The sequence below is a fragment of the Ostrinia furnacalis genome, unplaced genomic scaffold (genome assembly GCF_004193835.3).
Source record: "Ostrinia furnacalis isolate ACB-3 unplaced genomic scaffold, ASM419383v2 OfSCF2054, whole genome shotgun sequence".
Lineage (NCBI taxonomy): Eukaryota > Metazoa > Arthropoda > Insecta > Lepidoptera > Crambidae > Ostrinia > Ostrinia furnacalis.
This window is the reverse complement of record NW_021132293.1, coordinates 1,661,463-1,682,799: the sequence shown is the minus strand read 5'-3', so window position 1 is coordinate 1,682,799 and position 21,337 is coordinate 1,661,463. Positions and strand designations below refer to the sequence as shown.

Below are 21,337 nucleotides of genomic sequence, written 5' to 3'. Positions count from 1 at the left end.
AAACCCCAAGACCCAAGCTGCATTACATAAGAGCATAAACTGAGAGCTGAGTAAATAATTAAATCCGTAATTGTACCCCAGGTGAAATAAAGAATAAACCCGATGCAATGTTTTCCTAGAATTCCGATTGAGTGGGGTGGGGTATAATGTGTGGTGAGCCCCCCAGGAGGGTTCGAGCTCATGCATAGGGTCTATAGTGCCGATGACCCCTATCGATTCGTTCTACGAACGCCGTAATTGCAAATTGCAGGGGACAGTTCATAAATCCATTACAAATATTTAATGCACTTTCAAAGGAACGGATTGTTTCGATCTAATGGTGCCACGTTTCTGGGAACGATGGTTTTCCCGTAATTTTGTGTTGAGTGAAAATGGTCGCATTTGATATTTAATTTCTTAATTAAGACACTTTGAGTCACTATTATTCGATGAACTTATGATACGATCATACGCAGTATAAAGCGATTGGGTGTTTCATATATGCGGTGCGGTATCTTCATGCGTTTAAAGTCTTTAAAACTTACTCGTAAATAAATCCAGACGTCAAGACTAAAGCGATTGCGGTTGCACATTTGAGTCCCTTAGGGAGCGAACGTTGTTGTGATTAGCTCTTAAATTTATTTGATAGTATATCTCGATTATGTATGTATTTTACTTGTTGTCTGACGCCTTAAGATGACTATGTAGGTACGGGCGATAGTACATCAATGTAAATACTGTATGTAAACACACATACTAAGTATACACATTTATGTAACAGAAGCACATTTGCAACAAATATGTGGTCTGATATGCTTACTTACTCAAACAAACTCCATTAATTTTATACATAGCCTGTGACAGTAGAAAAAACGCAGTTACACTATGTAAACAAACAAAATAAAACTCCTCCACGACATCCCACCCAATCCCGGTTAAAATTAATATTCCCAAAAAATAGTTTCTCCAGCTTAACGATTCCCCGGAGGAACATTGATGCAAAGCTCCTTGCTCCTTAATTTAGCGCCCGACCGCAGTTTGTATTTATCGCCCACCTGGCTACTGCAGGTGTAGCCAATCTAAAAAATAACGACAATTTCGGCGGATTCGAGAGGTAACGAAAAGATAGCATAGGCTTCTGCTTTCTGGATGTAGTAAGATGATAGTTACAGTATTTCATGATGTATAAAAAAGCTTAGTTTTTACTTACTTAATTTTTGTTATACACAACGAGGAAGCTCTTGGCCTGCATCTGTTATCTATAGCTTGGTTTTGCTTATTAGTGCTTCAAGTAGTGGTAGTAAATATGCAGCCTATCAGTGCAGTGTTTTGCCAGGAAACAGTCATATTTTTCAGGAAAATCGTCATTCGTTTCAGAACCAGAATCAAACATCAGTGCAGTTATTGTTTTAAAAGCTTACCTAAAATTACTCTTGTCAACAACAATTTCTCTCTTTTTTTTATCTCATTTCCATGGTTCCAAAGAACTTAAAACAAATAACATTGCAAAGCAACATTTTAAAGGAAACCCAATCTAATTCGGTTTATCAAGACGCGTTCGGAAACTTGTCCGGATTCTCCCTAAATAGTTCCTTCCAGCTCACACACACGAGCATGAAACTTCTTTTCCAATTTTCTCTCAATGGCCATTAGGATGAGAAATGTAAAATAGATCCCATCGAGAACTAGAATGTAAAGGGGCCAAGTTGGGAACTGTAGAATTAAATACATTTTAGATTTTTATTATACAACTAGCGGCCGCCCGCGACTTCGTACGCGTGGATCCCGTTTTACCCCCAAATGTTTTTTCCCGCTAACTCCCGTTCCCGTTGGAATTTCGCAATATCCTGTTGTAACTAAGCTTTAAGTTTACTAAGGTACCTGCATGCCAAATTTTAAGCGTCTAACTTACGCGGTTTAGATTTTTTCATACAAATGTTTTTTCCCGCTAACTCCCGTTCCCGTGAGAATTTTGCAATATCCTGTTGTAACTAAGCTTTAAATTTACTAAGGCACCTGCATGCNTGGGCAGGTTATAGTATACTTAGGAATTCCCACGGGAACGGGAATTAGCGGGAAAATCCTTTTGTATGAAAAATCTAAACCGCTTAAGTTAGACGCTTGAAATTTGGCATGCAGGTACCTTAGTAAAGGTAAAGCTTAGTTACAACAGGATATTGCAAAATTCCCACGGGAACGGGAGTTCGCGGGAAAAAACATTTGTATGAAAAAATCTAAACCGCGTAAGATAGATGAAGGGGGTAAAACGGGAACCACGCGTACGAAGTCGCGGGCGGCCGCTAGTTCAGAATAAAATGTTGTCTATAGCTTGGTTTTGCTTTAATTGGTGCTTCAAGTAGTGGTAGTAATATGAAGCCTATCAATATAATAACTAATAATAGCTGTGTTTTGCCTGAATATGGTCCAAATAATTTTGATTTCAGTCATATTTTTCAGGAAAATCGTCATTAGTTTCAGAATCAGAATCAAATATCAGTGAATTTATTGTTTCTATTTTTTATAAGCTTACCTAAAATTACTCTTGTCAACAAGAATTTCTCTCTTATTTTTATCTTATTTCCGTGGTTCCCAAGAACTTATAACAAATAACATTGCAAAGCAACATTTTATAGAAAACCCAATGTAATTCGGTTTATCAAGACGCGTTCGCCTACTTGTCCGGATTCTCCCTAAATAGTTCCTTCCAGCTCACACACACGAGCATGAAACTTCTTTTCCAATTTTCTCTCAATGGCCATTAGGATGAGAAATGTAAAATAGATCCCATCGAGAACTGGAATGTAAAGGGGCCAAGTTGGGAACTGTAGAATTAAATACATTTTAGATTTTTATTATACAATTACATGCATGATCAATGTGTGTAATGGTTAAAACTAAAGTTACGTAGGTATGTTTTGAAAGTAAATACACGCTTGAAAAGTTTTGAATTTAATCTGAAAAAAAAAATCCAAGATTTGTGCGAAACAAATTATTCATCAGTAATAATAATAATACATATGTTATTAGAATAAACATTACACTGTAAACATAATGGCCGTGCCTAGCTTCTCCTTTTTCCACGATTTGAGAACAACAAAATTATGCGTTAGTTTTTTTTATAACGTCAGTTATGATTGCAACGCACATTATAAATAACGTTTAAATAGTATTTTTTATTAAAAATAAAAGAGACTGCACAATTAAGATTATTTTTCGAAAGCAAAACATTTTTTTTTTTTAAATATTTTGGAACATACATGCCCCATAGCACAGTCGTGCGCCCAAACACCGTTAGATTCGAGATACCTATGTTGGAAAGAATAAAATTTCGAAGGAGAGCAGCACTGGCACCGCACCGTGAAGCCAACGGATGCATCTCAGACTTACCGAATTATTTGCATGTACAGTCAGCGCCAAATAGTTCGTGACACCCAAAGTGGCCAAAAAATTGACAACACAACCTTAATACAATTGTAGCAAAGACGTGTTGCGAATTTTTGGCTACTTTGGGTGTCAGTGTGTCACGAACTTTTAAAGCTGCCTGTACAGCACTTCTAAGTATACATTTATGTTGCAAAATAAGTAGTAGCTCATATTACAACTGTGTAAGATGCGACAGTTATTTAGCTTGATCTGCTGCGTTGTACACGACTCTATGGTTATCGTTACTCTAGAAAATTGCATGTGATTTAAAATTTTATAAGATTTCGCTGTGGGGTTTTATTTCGATGAGCTACTTACTGATTTTAGCAATCACAGCAGTAGGGAGATAATTTTATAAAATAAATGTTGGTGGAAAAGTATAATTATTTAAAAATAGTTAGGTAGGTACGTGCATACCTACTTAAACTTTATTTTATAGCTAAGTAGTCAAGTACATTACACGCAAAGCTGGATTTACCCATGTAAAAATATTGAGTCAAAAAGAAACATGGTTTACAGCATATTTTGGTAACATAAATTGACATTTTTTTTTAATCCACAACGAGGAAGCTCTTGGCCTGTATCTCACCTGATGGTAAGTGACGATCAGGCCGAAGGTGGAAGCGAGCTTCACCCGGAATCCTCAACCACAGAGGAAATGGCTATCTTACCCTAACTGCCGGAACACAATAATGCTGTTAACATTGTTGTTATGGCGACAGACTTAGGTAAGATGGTGGTAGCTAGCCAGGCGGACTTAGAACAAGCCCTACTACCAACCAAATCGAACAGAAAATTCTGCTCCCACTGAGAATCGAACCCGGGAATTTCATGAACATTTCTTGGAATTATTCGTATTAATTCCATAAATGAATACCTATGCAAATATTAGCCATAAGTTGTTGACAATAACAAGAAATACAATAACTGGAACAATTCAGGCGGTGTTATTACTATGTTTTATAGCTTTGTAATTTAATTGTTATGGCTAACTACGGAACCTTACACTGCGCGTGACCCGACACGCACTTGGCTGGCTATTTTTATTACACGTTCATTAGTAACGGATATCTATCCTTTAAGTAATTACGTTTTATTAATAGCATTATTATTGATTTACGTTAATACATTTGTTATTGACTTTGATATGAGCTATAGGTGTATTCCTAAACGAATAATCTTGAATCAAAATCAAAATCAAAATCAAAATTAACTTTATTTGTTTAGACTAATTAAATTAGTTCTTGCAAATCGTCAAATGCTCTTAAGGAGCCTATACATGTCTCATTCTTTTTTTGCCCTACCAGCGCTTCGAGACAAACATTTGGCAAGTGCTGAGAAGAAGCGCCGCAACAAACTCAGTCACCACTGTCTGCCGGTTTAAAAATATAAAAAAGTAGTAGATATAAAAAAGTAGGTACTTGATCTACACTAACCCCCTTATTAATAAAAAGTTACACCATGGATGAACACTGGATTAAAATTACATTATATACTTGCTGCCTGCTGCTGTCTTTCCTGAACACTGTAATCCGGGCCTTTTCAAGACGAGAGTGAACAGGCACTTACAGGGCAGATATGTAACATCCTAAATTGCATCTCACTTAACATCAGGTGCGATTGCGGTCAAATACCTGCCTTTTCTTGCATAAAAAAAGGACAATTTTAACCAGAGTTCAACTAGGTTGTTACTTTTATGAATAGGGGATAATAATAGTTTAAAGAGGAAAGATTTCATTGTTTGTATTGAATAGGTTCCGAAACTACTGAAACAATTTGAGAAAATCTTTCACTACAGAATCCTACATTATTTCTGATGATCATAGGAGATACGAAGTTCGCCGGGTCAGCCATTGATAAATTACTTTACTAAGATTTAATTCCCAATAAAACTAGGGTTAAATAACCTAAAAACTTAACAAAAAAAATGGTTTAACTAGCAGTCTAGACACCATACGGGCGCTTATCCCGTCTCGGAAATGCAACGGTTATGTTACCCTGAAGTATAATGAAAGGACAAGTTGTGTGCAAAGCAAACAGGCCTCTGAAGGCATGACTTCACAGTGTCAACAGGTTACTTGAGTGGCGCTGACAGTCTGTAATTTAGCCGGACCAACTTGTGGGCTCTTATTTGCTGCCCGCAACTAACTTTAGCGGTTGACTGAATTGTTTCGTAGTTATATGTTTCAAGAAATATTCTAATATGACGAATGGTAGAGATTTTCTTGTGGCAGATAATTTTGCTTCCTTGTGTAAATCAGTAAACTTCAAACTATCTATAGTTATTGAAGTTACCCGAGCGAAACATCAGGTGAATAAATGTATAAGAGATACATACACATTTAAATATCAGACTGATTAAAATTATTATTTCCGTACCGCGCGGGAATAACTTGACATGTCATTTTTGCGTACTTTTCAGGGGAGCGATTTTAAAGTTTAGAGTTCTCTGGTAAATCGGAATTAATGATAATTGATATTTTTATGATTGAAATAAGCTAATTTGATGCGTATCTTTCGATTGGCGTAAGAATTTGATTAAATTATCTTCTTAATCTATTAAAAAAAAGACTTGTCAAGTTGTGTACCGACGACTTGTCTTGACAAGTCGTCGGTATCGGCAATAACTTGTTATTCACCAAAGAAAAACAAACATTTAAGGTGTAAAAATTGGATTTAAGTTAATTATTTTGAATGAAGTTTAAGTAAAAAAACAAAACATAAAAATAGAACATATTTTTATCACTTTTGCAATGAAATAGTAACAAATTTATTAGAAAAATCAAATATAATCGCAGATTATGATTGCTTTTGATCAGATAATTGTACGTTTACTTAAAATTAAAAAAAAGACAAATAAAAGAACAAAAGCCATGCTTCATAACAAGCACAATTAATTTTAATTATTTTAGGCTTACCATTAAGCTTAAAATGATTAAAATTAACTGGATATATTTTTGCGTAAGGTCGACACGCCCTTTCGCGTCCACCGTCCAGTTCAGGTCCAAATGATGGATCACTCTAGAACGTAAGCTATTGCTATGATTCCCTGAATGTATGACAGGTTAAAAAAATTAAAAAAATCTTATAGCATGCTACCGTTTTTGCCAAAAATAAATCCCACGTGAGCAGGTGCGATATATTTAGGTCTAGTTTGGGATTTACCGCAGTCTCTAAGCCTTAACCATGAACCATACAATATGGATAATGATATCGGTGATTGTACTTTATTAAATGACACTTAAAATAAGGTGGATGCGAATTTACTACAATGAAATTTCCACTTTGCGTCAGAAGTGATCGCGGTCTGGTCTAACTGGGTCTAAGATATTAAAATATACAAAACAATATATGTTGTATATTATTTAAAACGTTATTTACATGACTTATCGAACACAAAGATTTTTTTTTCAGTACTTAGGCCTTTTCCTGGACGCTAATACACGCTCCAAATGTAGCTTACCCTTTGTGATAGCCAATTTGCATCCACATTATCACGACAATTTTTTAAATACAGACGTTGTGAATAATATTAAAAAGCAAACTGTACCTAGAGAGGAGACCATATTGCAAATTGAGCCATACTATTGAAATTTAAAAAAATTAAATAAACTAAAATATAAATGTATGTTTATAATTATTAAGTGTGATACTTAAATATTTTGAATACCAATTAGTAAGATTTTATCTAATTTTTTTTATTTCCATGCTGTTATTAATTATTAGTGATTATAAATGCATTTTTTCTATATTATATTAATATTACAAAGATATTAAAACTTCTAATGGTTTAGAGCAAGTTTAATACTATACTTTTAAAGACTAAAGGGAGCACAATGACAACAATTTTTCGTTCAAAATGATTACGAAAAATTTTATATTATTTTTATTCCTCAAATCTACCAACTCACTAAATGGACGAGATCTGGCGTATCGACCCTACTTACCTCATCATTGTTCCTAGTTAATGACATTGAAGTCAATAGACTATAAAAAATATCCGGAACTTAAAGTTGACCTAAAAGTTTATTATTAGATTTTTTACTTATATTCGGTTGTCAAACGAAATCTTACTCTGTTATGAAAAAACATTAGTAGATAGTACATACCTATTGACTAAACTTATCCTTCTACTTTCAGTTTGCTATTTAAACGTTAATTTAGTTTTAAACTATTGAAAATAGTAATAAAAGTAATAATTAACGCTTAAATATATTAAAAAAATATTTTCAGGGGTTGCTAAGTAAAAAATATTTAAAGAAGCTCGAAATCCTGACAATGTTATATTTTAAAAACTGNAAATAAAATAGACTGCACAATTAAGATTATTTTTCGAAAGCAAAACATTTTTTTTTTTAATATTTTGGAACATACATGCCCCATAGCACAGTCGTGCGCCCAAACACCGTTAGATTCGAGATACCTATGTTGGAAAGAATAAAATTTCGAAGGAGAGCAGCACTGGCACCGCACCGTGAAGCCAACGGATGCATCTCAGACTTACCGAATTATTTGCATGTACAGTCAGCGCCAAATAGTTCGTGACACCCAAAGTGGCCAAAAAGTTGACTACACAACCTTAATACAATTGTAGCAAAGACGTGTTGCGAATTTTTGGCTACTTTGGGTGTCAGTGTGTCACGAACTTTCAAAGCTGCCTGTACGGCACTTCTAAGTATACATTTATGTTGCAAAATAAGTAGTAGCTCATATTACAACTGTGTAAGATGCGACAGTTATTTAGCTTGATCTGCTGCGTTGTACACGACTCTATGGTTATCGTTACTCTAGAAAATTGCATGTGATTTAAATTTTTATAAGATTTCGCTGTGGGGTTTTATTTCAATGAGCTACTTACTGATTTTAGCAATCACAGCAGTAGGGAGATAATTTTATAAAATAAATGATGGTGGAAAAGTATAATTATTTAAAAATAGTTAGGTTAGGTTAGTTTAAGTAGGTATGTACGTACCTACGTACATACCTACTTAAACTTTACTTTATTTTATAGCTAAGTAGTCAAGTACATTACATTTTTTTTATCCACAACGAGGAAGCTCTTGGCCTGTATCTCACCTGATGGTAAGTGACGATCAGGCCGAAGGTGGAAGCGAGCTTCACCCGGAATCCTCAACCACAGAGGAAATGGCTATCTTACCCTAACTGCCGGAACACAATAATGCTGTTAACATTGTTGTTATGGCGACAGACTTAGGTAAGATGGTGGTAGCTAGCCAGGCGGACTTAGAACAAGCCCTACTAGAAAATTCTGCTCCCACTGGGAATCGAACTCGGGAATTTCATGAACATTTCTTGGAATTAGGTACTCGTATTAATTCCATAAATGAATACCTATGCAAATATTAGCCATAAGTTGTTGACAATAACAAGAAATACAATAACTGGAACAATTCAGGCGGTGTTATTACTATGTTTTATAGCTTTTTAATGTAATTGTTATGGCTAACTACGGAACCTTACACTGCGCGTGACCCGACACGCACTTGGCTGGCTATTTTTATTACACGTTCATTAGTAACGGATATCCTTTAAGTAATTACGTTTTATTAATAGCATTATTATTGATTTACGTTAATACATTTGTTATTGACTTTGATATGAGCTATAGGTCTACTTATACCTAAACGTATCATTGATAATAAATATCTTTAATAAATATCTTTGGACAATCTCACACAGCGCCATCTAGCCCCAAAGTAAGCAATTAATATGCTTGTGTTATGGGTGCTAGCTTAACGGATATACTACTTATATACTTTTTTTTTTAAATACATAAAATAAATCTCTTCGGCGAAAACAGGATAATTCAGATCGAACTTCACTTGGTAAGTTCGTTTGATCATCTAATTATACATAGTAACACCCAGACCCGTCACAGAAATTAAAATTCATCATTTCAATTTCTGCCCGGCCGGGAATCGAACCCGGGACCTCTCGGCATAGTAGTCCGTTCTGAACCACTACACCAAACGGCCGACAAACAAATTGATCTACATTGATATTATAAAGGGGAAAGATTTGAATGTTTGTAGGTATTGAATAAGTTCCAATTTGTTTGATAAATTCTTTTACTATTAGAATCTTACGTTATTTCTGACAAAAATATGTGATACGCAGTTCGCCTGTAGGACTAGGATGCGCGCCGCGATAAGCGGTTATCACGCCATTCTACCAATTTTGCCCATACATTTTGACGTCGACAAAGTACATAATTATATCACGACGCGCATCCTAGCCCTTCAGGATAGCCATATAAATTACTTTACTAAGATTTGATTCCCAATAAAACTAGGGTTAAATAACCTAAAAACTTAACAAAAAAAATGGTTTAACTAGCAGTCTAGACACCATACGGGCGCTTATCCCGTCTCGGAAATGCAACGGTTATGTTACCCTGAAGTATAATGAGAGGACAAGTTGTGTGCAAAGCAAACAGGCCTCTGAAGGCATGACTTCACAGTGTCAACAGGTTACTTGAGTGGCGCTGACAGTCTGTAATTTAGCCGGACCAACTTGTGGGCTCTTATTTGCTGCCCGCAACTAACTTTAGCGGTTGACTGAATTGTTTCGTAGTTATATGTTTCAAGAAATATTCTAATCTGACGAATGGTAGAGATTTTCTTGTGGCAGATAATTTTGCTTCCTTGTGTAAATAAGTCAGCTTCAAAAGTTACCCAAGCGAAACCTCATCAGGTGAATAAATAAGAGATACATACACGTTCAAATATCAGATTGATTAAAATTACCGTTTTGTGTAATTATAGGTACATATGACGGAGGCCTTTTAAAACAAGAAAAAATTGATACTAGGTACACCGCCCTAACTGCCTATAAACTTAACAATACCACAATACCTACTAGCGCAAGCCTTGGTTAAATACTGCTTATAGTTTAATATTAAAAATCTTTAATAACCAACCAACGAAATGGCACCGCGCCGGTGAAAGAAGCATCACTTTCACAAAGTGTTTCAAGAAAATTCTATTCGCAAGAATTTAAGCAATTTCAGATGTAATTAAAATGAATAGCTTGCAGCTAACTATGCCGGCGAAATCTGTGCCTCACAAGCTTTATGGCACGAACGACCAGACTAATGCAAATTAAATGGACTATTCTTTGTAGTAAGCCATATTTTCATATTAAGAGCAAGGACCCCCGCCGGCAAACACAATTTCTTCTTAGAAAGACGGGCGGGGGTCCGTAGTGGGTCCTCCCACTGGCCAATGCATTTTTAACCGGCCGTCACTACGTCCGACCAAGATGCTACATCGCTCCATAATTAGCGGTCACGTTCCAACTTACCTACTTTTCATAGATAAATTTCAGTAACGAGTCTAGGAAAGTATTTATCATTTTTATTTTTTAGTTTATCTCTTAACTGCCTTCTTCGTGCGACCTTTTCGTTAGATTAAAGATGATGAATTTTCTTCCACATTAACTTAGATTAAACTTTTTTAGTTGTTGATTTGTTTTGCATATTATTTGGGGCTAGATGGTGAAATGTGTAAAGATGAACCTTGATCTTCTTGTTCTTTGTCGCTACACTCTAGGGTCTAGGCAGAGTGAACTTTGATAGCTCAATATTTTTTTTAAATGTCTCTGTTACTGCAAATAATTTGTACAGTGTATTTTAATTATTGGTTTTCAATAAAGGAATAAGTAAGTAGTGTAATTGGAACTGAGAGAATTCTGTTGAAACTCTAATTAACTTATATTTTGTGCATTGAACTGAAAAAAAATTAAAATTACTCTGAATTTGTTAATGTTGTTATGTAACTTTTTGTTGTGTTTTCTTTTGTTATTTGTTTGGAAATGTTTTTTTTAATAAATATCTTTAACCGAAGTAATAAACGAAAACCTAATATCAGAGCGAATTTCACACAACCATAGAGGCTATTTGAGCTAATGATATAAGTCTGAGGCAAATCAATAATCAAATTCAAATCAATTCCCAAGACAATCCAGAGCCCTAATAGTTCAAAGAGTTCCCATTTTAAAGCAAAAGTTCATAAATTTTATTCTCTCTCGCCTCGTGGAGCGCCTTATAATTTGCTCTGCATATCTGAAGGAGCCGTTCAGGTGTAGGTTTGTTCAGCCCTTGGAGTAATAAAATAAAATTGATACACGGTAGCTCGAGATATTTTTATGCCCGCTCTATAAGGAATCAACGGACTGTTTGTTCAATTGACCGAATGTTAACCTGTGTATAGTTGTTGCAATTCTTTATTTTATTATTTTTTTATGCAATTTACTTGTGTGTGCGAGCCACCACACATGTAAAGCTCACTCGCCTTCGTGAGTTGCAAAAACTATAATAGCAAAGTTGAATGTAATATTAATTTATTCCTTCAAGGCACCATAGCTGCAACACATGATAAGTATGTAGGTACAATTGTACAGTAAGATTCATACATAAGATACGTTCCGTAACCTGTATTATTATAAAAAGAGTCCTTTATAGTAATTTCTAATAACAATTTACTCATTTTCTCGTTAACGCCGCTTTAACATAATCTATCTATCTATATAAATAAAAATGAATTGCTGTTCGTTAGTCTGATTAAAACTCGAGAACGGCTGGACCGATTGAGCTGATTTTGGTTTTAAAATGTTTGTCGTAGTCCAGGGTAGGTCTAAACGGTGAGCAAATAAGGAAAAATTGCGATGGCTTATTTATTGCCTTTAAGGCGGAACAGAGTTCGCCGGGTCAGCTAGTATTTGTAATAAAAAAAACTTAAATTTGATGCTCCTTTTCGTTAAACCTAAATAAATCCACACCTATAAATATTATCACCATAAAATATTTTCCAATTATCGTGTGATTTTTCATAAAATAATCTTTAGCCATTTTATAAAAACGAGGTGCCACATCTCCATAACTTACTCGATCCTCGTAGTAGTGAGTTTCCACTTTCCACCGTTATTTCTTTAGCGGATCCCCCTAAGTTTAGTTAGGAATTCCGTACACCTATCTCCGCACCGAGCCACATATCTTGCGTAGAGATAGGGGAACACTTCTTTCCTTGCTTGTAATCTATTTCGCGGAGAAACACGAATAATTTGATCAGCAATGTTTTTATTGTTTACGTAGGGAGTAATCTCGGATATTACTTTCAGTTTTCTCGTTTATTAATCGAAATAATGTGGCAATAATGCTGTTTGAAACAAAGCAATCCGAGGAATTTTATTTTATTTTTATATTATTTAAAGCTTATAGTTTAACACAGATAAATTGTATAACATTACAGAATTAAAATTAATTGAGCACGTAAAATCATGTTTATTTTTTTTAATCATAGCAAAAAAATGTGTAACTAAAAATTCAGTGCGGCTTCCGATGATAAAATGCTATTAACTAAAAATTAAAGGTGTAACTTTTGACAACCATGGAAATATTTGCAAGTTTTATCTAGGCCACTAAATTACGCGGCCGAGTGTCAGCGATGTATGTGTGAAGTGTAAACAAATTCCCCAGGACGGCGCACGTCGCGAATACCTCTCCGGTGTAATATTGGGAAAAAGTTGCCGGGATAGTTGCGGGGGTCAACTTAATGATATCGCCGCCATTTGCGGACGAGCCCCCGCTCCGAATTGCGCCCGGGCACGTTAATGGGCTCAGCTACAGCGCTCTGAATATTTTAAAGGACATTCGCCGAAATTACTACAAAAATAATGTCGCTTTGCTTGTACCGAATTACCCGAGAAACGGTTTAGAGACCGGCAATAAATATGCACGGAATCCTCTTCCTATTGCCTCTTTCGAGATTGCTTTTTCGGATTAAACGTTCCTGTCCAAGGAGTTTATACAAGTACGAGTAAGCGGAGTCCAAAGGCGTTCGGGCTGACGGATCTGGTTCCATCGATCCGTCATAAAGGCGAGGTACGGAGTGAGTTTTACGTTTCTGAGTATGTTTGAGTACAGTGCCGTTAAATAATAAATGAGGTTCAGTGATAAAAGAGCGCGGCGGCAGAATATTGGGCGCCGCGGCCGCGCCCGCGCCGCAGACAGCCGCTACGTGCGCCGCATACTGCAGCCCGGCGCCGTGCAAAATTCACAACTATCCTCCAACAAAATAAATTTGCCCAAGCTATCTTATTTGCTCTAATTCGCGTTTTGAAAACTCCAACCATTCGAAACTTTGTTCGCCGCTGCGTAATGACCGACCGGCACGGTGCGCGAATTAGACGAGCACTATGTTCTTTTCGAATTTAATAATGCCGGTGCATGGAAAAATCGCTAAATTCTTAAGAACTGTCGAGTCCCAAGCTGAATGTTTCGAACTTCTTATGCATTTTGCAAAGTGCAAAAGTTTTCCACACACGGCGGTGTGCCGGGGCATGCGATGCATGCGAACGCGAAACGACCTCCCCTAACTTTTTCGCTTTGAAAAATCTTCATTTAAATAATGTTCCCTCAAATAAACGCGTATCGTGTAATTTCTTGTTCGACAACTTTCGATTTGCTTCTGACGGATTTTCTTCTTTCTTTGACGATAACTTTGCTGGGTATTTCAGTGTCTATAATATGAGTTTTAGTTGCAAAGTTTTTGCAAAACAAGTAATGAAATAAAAGAGACATTAAAAGTTGGGATTTATGGATGAAAATATCGGTTGGTGCGGGAATGACTGTAGGGGTAGTTGGGCCATTCTTTGCCGAGTCGGTGTTTATTCAGAAAGTTCATAAATACCGTAAGACGGGCACCTGGCCCGCCTCCTCCTTTCAGGATTATTTTCTTGGGCGATTTGTGAAACAAAGCGAGATGTAATTTAGGGAAATCGGTGGGCTGCGGCCCATCCTGGCTGTTCCCTTCCTCGTTTCACCCCTTCTGAAAACATTGCTTCGGTTATTAGATTTAAATAAAGTCGAGACCTTTTGTCCTGTGTCCCCTCGCGGGGCTAAGTCAATGCGTAATGCAGTTATGGATAATTCCATTGGCGATACGTCGACATTTTGTTTTTGTGATTCGATTATTCGTTTCTCGATTGTGCATTTAAAGATTTCATTGACCACTTAGGTTAAGGGCTACAAAACGTGTACTCGTGGAAGTTAATTTACTGAATTACATTAAGCAAACTAATTAATAGTCTATTTCCATTCCCTTGGCGTCCGTTTCAATTAGGCCTGCTATGTATAGGTCTGGTTAAACTACGTACTACTCCCAACACAGTCTTAGGTTTCTAGTTCAAACCGATGACTTAAGTTTGCGTTGTTGAGCCCTCAACTCAGGAACTGCCGTTGCAAAATGAGCGATTAGTTCTATTCAGATACCCATCTAGAGTTTAATCTAGAATATTATGCCTCAAGTCTGGAAATATACCTATAATACGAGTATTACTGCTTAGCGTGAATATGTCCTATAAAAAAAATACCTACTTTGTTTTAACTTTGTCTAAGTTCGCAAGCCATTAAAGTGTGAAATATAGAAATAGTATCATTTACTTCAGTAGAGTATTATTAATAACTAAATAAAATTAGTATAATCTTAAATTAAGTAGATACATCTGCTTAATTTCCATCCTCCCTTACGATAATTGTTCCGCCACCAACTTAACATTTTCTTGTGATTTATCAGTTCATTGCAATGTACCTACAATAAGAAGTATCTGTACATTCCCTTTACGTTCACCGCATATAGGTAATAATATATCATAAAGAAATTGCTAATGTATTCAAATTCGCTCTACGTGGTGCAAGACCAGTATTCAGCAATGTAAGAAGAATATTTGACTGCTTAGCCAGTTATAAAATTTCAGGATTTTGAACGGTGGTTGTAGATTTTTATCGAGTCTTTTGGGTATGTGTGTATATTATTATTAACTTCACATGTCACTTAAATGATACAGAAGGCCCAGTAAAGATTGAAAATGACCTCGCTTGACAAATAACGCCATTATACAGCACATAATAACCATCCTTTATTATCCACATTGTTAACACTTCTGCTGCACGTGTGGGTTTGTTTGTTTGTAATGGTCTCTACATAGTGCCAGTTGCTTTTACATAATGTTGGGACAAAAGTAACTAATCGGACAGTTTCATTTATTTAAACTGCAAAGGTATTCAGTTTTTCCCAGCATTGGCTGTTGGACTCCTAGTTTTAGAACCTCTCCATATTTTAATCGTAATCAAAAGGATACTTAAGCCTTATCAGCATCCTAGGTGAAATTAAGGTCGTACAAAATTTTTTTTCCATGAAAAAAATATAAATAATATAGATAGTTCATATAAAAAGACAAATTCAGCTAGATTGCGAAGTCTACTTTTTATTATCTGGGGAATCAAAAAGTTTCATAATAGTTAACGTTCGTTCATCTTTGTAACTAAGGGACTTATACTGGAAACCTCCAAAAATATATCCACAAATTACAAAATAAACTAAGAAAAAATTTAAGACCTAAATGATTTTTAAAATTATTTACCAGAATCTTTGAATGTAGAACCGACTAATCTAATGATCTAACCCCCTGGCATCATAAGTAGTTAATAGTATTGGATTTTTGCAACAATCCCAAACAGTTTTGAGTCTTGGGACGTCCCACGAAAATGGCAACACTGCTCCCTCACTATACTACGAATACTTTTTCAACAATGTCCACGGTGTCCGTGTAAACAAAATTATTTCCTTTTGTGCTCTAATAGCTGTGCTGGAAACGGAATTACTTAACGGCGTTGTGTTAACTTTAACTTTTAGTCCTTCCCACTTACAATATGACTACTATAATGTCAACTGTGTTTTAACAGCAAGTGTCAGAGATCTTGGAGTTGCTGATTTTTACTTGGATTTTTAAAATTATAGAACTCGTACTTGAGCATAATCTTACTAGACTACTAGAGTAATATGCAATCTATAAATAAAATATTTATAGGTAAATTATTATGAGAAGACATAATAAATATCAGGCAGTTTAAATTGGAAGATATTATAAATATTAAAGAGGATATAATAATTTTAATCGGATAGGTAAGTAATATTTTTGCCTAGTCCAAGGACAATATGAAGCAATCAATGAGGTCATACTCGTATATAGGTACTAACTTTAAATATAAGAATAGACATTATCAACTATTGTAGGTGCGCGTGCGCCCGTGACTTCCTACCTACTTCGTTCCTGACAAAAAATACCTCTTATTTCCTGAATTACAAACATGTTTCATGATCTACATTTTAATGGAAATAACATAAGTGCACATTTTCAGTTACAGTGCCATTTTAGAATGACATTACACCCACAATACCAATGAAGGTAGATATAGATAACAAATTACTTACGGTTCCGATGAAACAGTGAATAAGTTAAAGATAAGTAATAAATAATGTTAACAGTTTGATAAATTAACCGGTAAAATGATATGTCGGTTCGGTTTCGAGTAAACACTTTCCCTATTAGTACAAGGAAAACCGATTGTATCAACAATTAATTGGAAACCTTTTAGCAAAACGGACTTGGGTTTTCTGTCGATAAGCATGGATTAATTTTGTAATATTAACTTTAGCAGCATTTCGTAAACTTAGACCTTGGGCCTGATCATCAATTTTGAGACCAAGAGCTTCCTAGTTGTAGATAAAAAAAATCTGATGTTTTGGGCGTATCAAACTCAGGTCACAATACTGATTTAATATCATATTATGACTCTATGTAATATGAGCTTCCAAAAGCGACTGACTCTATCGGACATCGGTCTGAGCTTAATGTGCCCTCATTGCAGAAGCACTGAATTACATATCTTTTTGGATGATTAACCTAGGTTTATTTTTCACCTAAGTGGATACAATGACATTACATGACTCTCCCATCTGGTGATCTAACCCGGATGAGATCCTTAGAGATCCAACGATCGAGGGAGTCCAAGTAAACATTAGACCACAGTGATGGCACTAAAATGTGTACATTTTATCCATTGTAATAAAAATGGTGCTACAAAATGTTTATTATGTAATGCAAACAACAGCTTCATAGTACCGAAGACAAGTGCTAACTCGTTTAGGTCTTAAGCAATATTTCACATTTCCGAACACAAAAGGCTGTACTCATCGAAAATTCACAACGGACGCGTAGAAACGCTGGCATTTACCATCACCATTATTGCTGGGTCGCCTTTAGGACTGCAGCACCACGAATGAAATATTTATGAACTCCACAATGGTCAATTACAGTAGTAATTGGATTTATTCAGATTCCAGCCTCTTCAGTCTACGTTCTCGTATGCGTGTGTCAAATCGCACGGAACAGCGGGGTTACTCCGAAAAACGTTCCGAAATTTCGAATGTTACCATCCCTCTCACGCAAAACGAGATGCTAGCATGAGCGACGGTGACAGATCGACTTGAAACTAAATAAACAGCGGTTCGTAGTAGACCTGCAGTTTTTGTAACTGAATACGCAGTGATTTATCATGTGACGGTGTGGTGCCTTACACGGTTAGATATTCTTCTCCCGAGATATTCTTGTAAGGAAATACCAACGTGCTTTAATGAGGCTGTTAAGGGAAATGCTTTTAATTTTTTAAATAATTTAGTCACTTGTGGGAAGATTTTATACAAGTTCGCGCTACATTCCGTTACTGATGGCAGTGCTGAACGTACTGCGTATTGACTCTACACTTTTATTCTATTCTGTGCATTGAATTCATGATTGTAGAGCTCTACTATACAATTGAGTAGCTTTAAAGAAATTGCCATGCTCGCGACCATGTAAGTATTCTGAACTTCTGAAAAGCGGCTCAAAATTTTGTCTAAGTTACTTATACTGCTTCTTATCACCGCTGCTCTACATTATTGTCCTCACGGAGCATGGAATCGCCCGCGCCCGCGACGATTCCATGCTCTGTGATTGTCCTGAACTAGTGGTTACAGAGAGAGCACTTTTTGCTAAAAAAAATCATTTTATTTGTGGCATCTTAGTATATCGTTTGTAGTAACACAAAATTATCACATTTCCTGTACGTATAAAATACATCATTTCTGGAAATAAGAAAGAAAATGCCCATGCTTCACTTCTAGGCGTAGAAAAATTGCTTCAAAACAAAATTCCCGGAGGTGTGCGACCATCTAAGTAACATACCTCCAGTAAAGCTAAAGTAGGCTCTGTCTGGTCTGCCCCGCTTCTTATTAACGTGCATAAATATCCGCCCCCATCCACCCCCCATTTTGTGCATGGGGCGTCGTTCGGAACAAATCAACCTGCTCCCATACACGAAATTTGCTTTGTTTATCGCAAATTTTTCAGCATTATTATGGAGGTGCATAATTGATGGTTTTGTGATATTATTTTAACGAAATCAGCTTAATAATATTTAGAGTCACGTACTGTTTAAATGTGAGTTTTAAAATAAGCGTTATTGCTATTGCTAGCGCATAGGATTTGAACGAGAATTATTATAATTCGTATTATGGGAATCTACAAATTAATTTTTAATAATAGCCATTGCCATAATAGTGCAAACAAACAGTTACTTACGGTGCTTGGTCAATAAGTAGAACATTGCAACTTTGCAACGATTCTGTAAATTAAGTTTTAGTAAAAGTTGTATTAAGCATACAAATATTAAAGTACCTAATATGCTTATAATCCGGATATTATACGCCTGAAAAGTACGAGTATAGTACCATAAGTGCCCGTATAATAACTTCGACGTAACTTTGCACGAGTTCAAACATTTTCTTTTATAAACTTCGCTTTCGCCGTACGTCAATTGTAGAGTCACGCCACTCATGCGCTGCTCTACCAAACAAAAAAATCAAAATGTTTGCGTTATTTTTATAAATTTTAACTTTTAACAACAACCAACTTTCGAGAACAATAAACTTGAATACTGTAGGTTTATCTCCAATTGTTAAATACAGGAAAAAGTTCCACAGAGCTCGTTAGTTACAGCTTTATTATCAATACAGCGCTCTTGAGGCAAACCTGCATATTTTACCTCTTCGAAACATGGCACAGAGTGCGAAANGTGCGAACAAAGTTCGAATAGTATTTTACTAGATTTTATTATCCGAAACGGGTAATTTTCTCTGAGCAAACACTCGGCACTGTTCATTGGAGAGCCCCTGAGCGCGCTAAATTTGAATTCATGTTACGAACGAGCAACATAAACCAATTACCGAGTAGAGCCAATGGCGGGCGGCGGCGCGCGGAGAATCGATAACTCACAATATGCCCGCTAGAGGGCAACGCCGTCGACGCCGGTGCGCGCCCACACCACTCCTCCACGTTGCGCATCCGTGCGGCTAGCCTTGTACTGGCGTCATAACTGATGTTTTTTTTTGTTTTGTTATTATTTTGATGAAAATCAATTTTTTTGGATGTAAAAAAATTTTTTGGTTCTAAAAATTTTTATTTTTAATTTTGTTGGAATTTATTCTTCTATTTCATTTAACTTTTTAACGTTCTTTATCTTTATAAAAAAAGTTTTTTTGAATATAATTTTGTAGAGTATGAGTTATTTTTAAAAGTAGGTCAAGCATAAAAACTTTTTTCATTTTCGAAAAGCATTCACAAACAGGTTTCGTTCAAAAAGGTTAGCCCATAAAGTCAAAATGACGCGTGTGCAAAGTCACATCTGTCAGTCGCCCGTAGTCAGCTGCTACTTAGCTTGCCGTTTCGTGTCGCGCTTCTTATCCGCTTTCAATGTTTTCCGTTTTATTTTGTTATTTCTGTGATGCAAACGTATTATTTAACTAAAATTTATATTGTTGCATTTGTGTGAAGCAAACTGTGCGGTATTACAGTGATATTGCCTCCGGATCGCCGACGAAACGAGGTAAACGCCTTAATATTTTTGTTTGTCGTGAACATAACCTCTCTGACATCACGTACGATGCTCAATTTCAGTCTTTTAGCTTTTTATGTGAAATGTAGAGGTAGATAAGAATCTATATAGCAGTGTAGGTACATCTGGGCTATATTGCTTTCATAAATTCGGATCGTGGAATATGAGAATGCCAAAAAATTGTAGAGACGAAATTCCGATTGGATTCTCTTTATTCGATACTGATTTTGTTTAATCTTATAAGCCTTCTGCACATGTCTTTAGATCTCTAGTTTTTGCCATCATTTGACTGAAAAGAAATGGTTGTAATTTCATGACTCTATTTGGTAAAATCTATTTATGTTTCGCCCCAAACGTGATTATAATGTTGACAGATATGAATCACCATGACAATGTGCGCTTTTACAACAAAGGTTCGCCTTGGCCGTCCATAGGGGGCGGTAGACATCACAAATGCAATGGCTAAAGGGTGTTTTCTCTCCTAGTTTTATGGGGACAACTTTTACTGGAGGAATAAGCGTTCTTGATATCTGAAATATGTTTAAATGCACTCCTTATATTAATTTATTAAAGATTCAGTCTCTGTATTCAGTTGGCTTCTAAATGTAGAGTTCTTTGTCTTGTTGTTTTTGCATGTTATCATATTAATGAGCATAAAAATAAAAGTCGATAAGTTTTAGCAATAACATGTGGTAAACACGTGCTGTGAGGCGCGCCGTGTTTGTTGTTTGTGAGTGTATTGTGTCTGGCAAAATGCCTACTTCAGACAATTGTCATTTTAATTAATTACCTATTGTCATAAATCAATCAAACTAGTTCATCAGTGGCCTAACCCTTAATCGGATACGCAAGTTAAAAAAAATCTTAACACAAGCCAATAAAGTTCAAAATAATGTGGTAACTATACTACCATTGGGCGATTGATGGCTAACTCCTATAGTAGCTTTTTGTACACACGGTACATTAAGTCAAATACAGTGGCTTCATAAGTGATTGCAATAAGAGCTATTTCACAACAACATTTTACCTCAACTCGATAGTAGAGCAGATTCATAGAAATGGCTTAACGTCAAATTACAGAATGTATCCATCAGCTTGTATCAGAACTCTACCATTCTTAGAATTTTGACTATCGCGTTCTCT

General features: G+C 35.9%; 1 protein-coding gene across 6 annotated transcripts in view; it reads left to right on the top strand.

Annotated features, from left to right (window-relative positions):
• The window catches only part of mbl (splicing regulator muscleblind), a 343,781-nt gene that overhangs the window by 182,045 nt on the left and 140,399 nt on the right, over positions 1 to 21,337 (top strand). The window contains exon 1 of one of the 6 annotated variants that reach the window (XM_028307003.1): positions 20,011 to 20,185. The exons of the other annotated variants lie outside the window; for them this stretch is intronic. The gene's annotated coding sequence lies outside the window, so the exon portion shown is untranslated. Of the gene's footprint in view, positions 1 to 20,010; positions 20,186 to 21,337 lie in introns of those variants that run through there. 6 annotated transcript variants of the gene reach the window in all.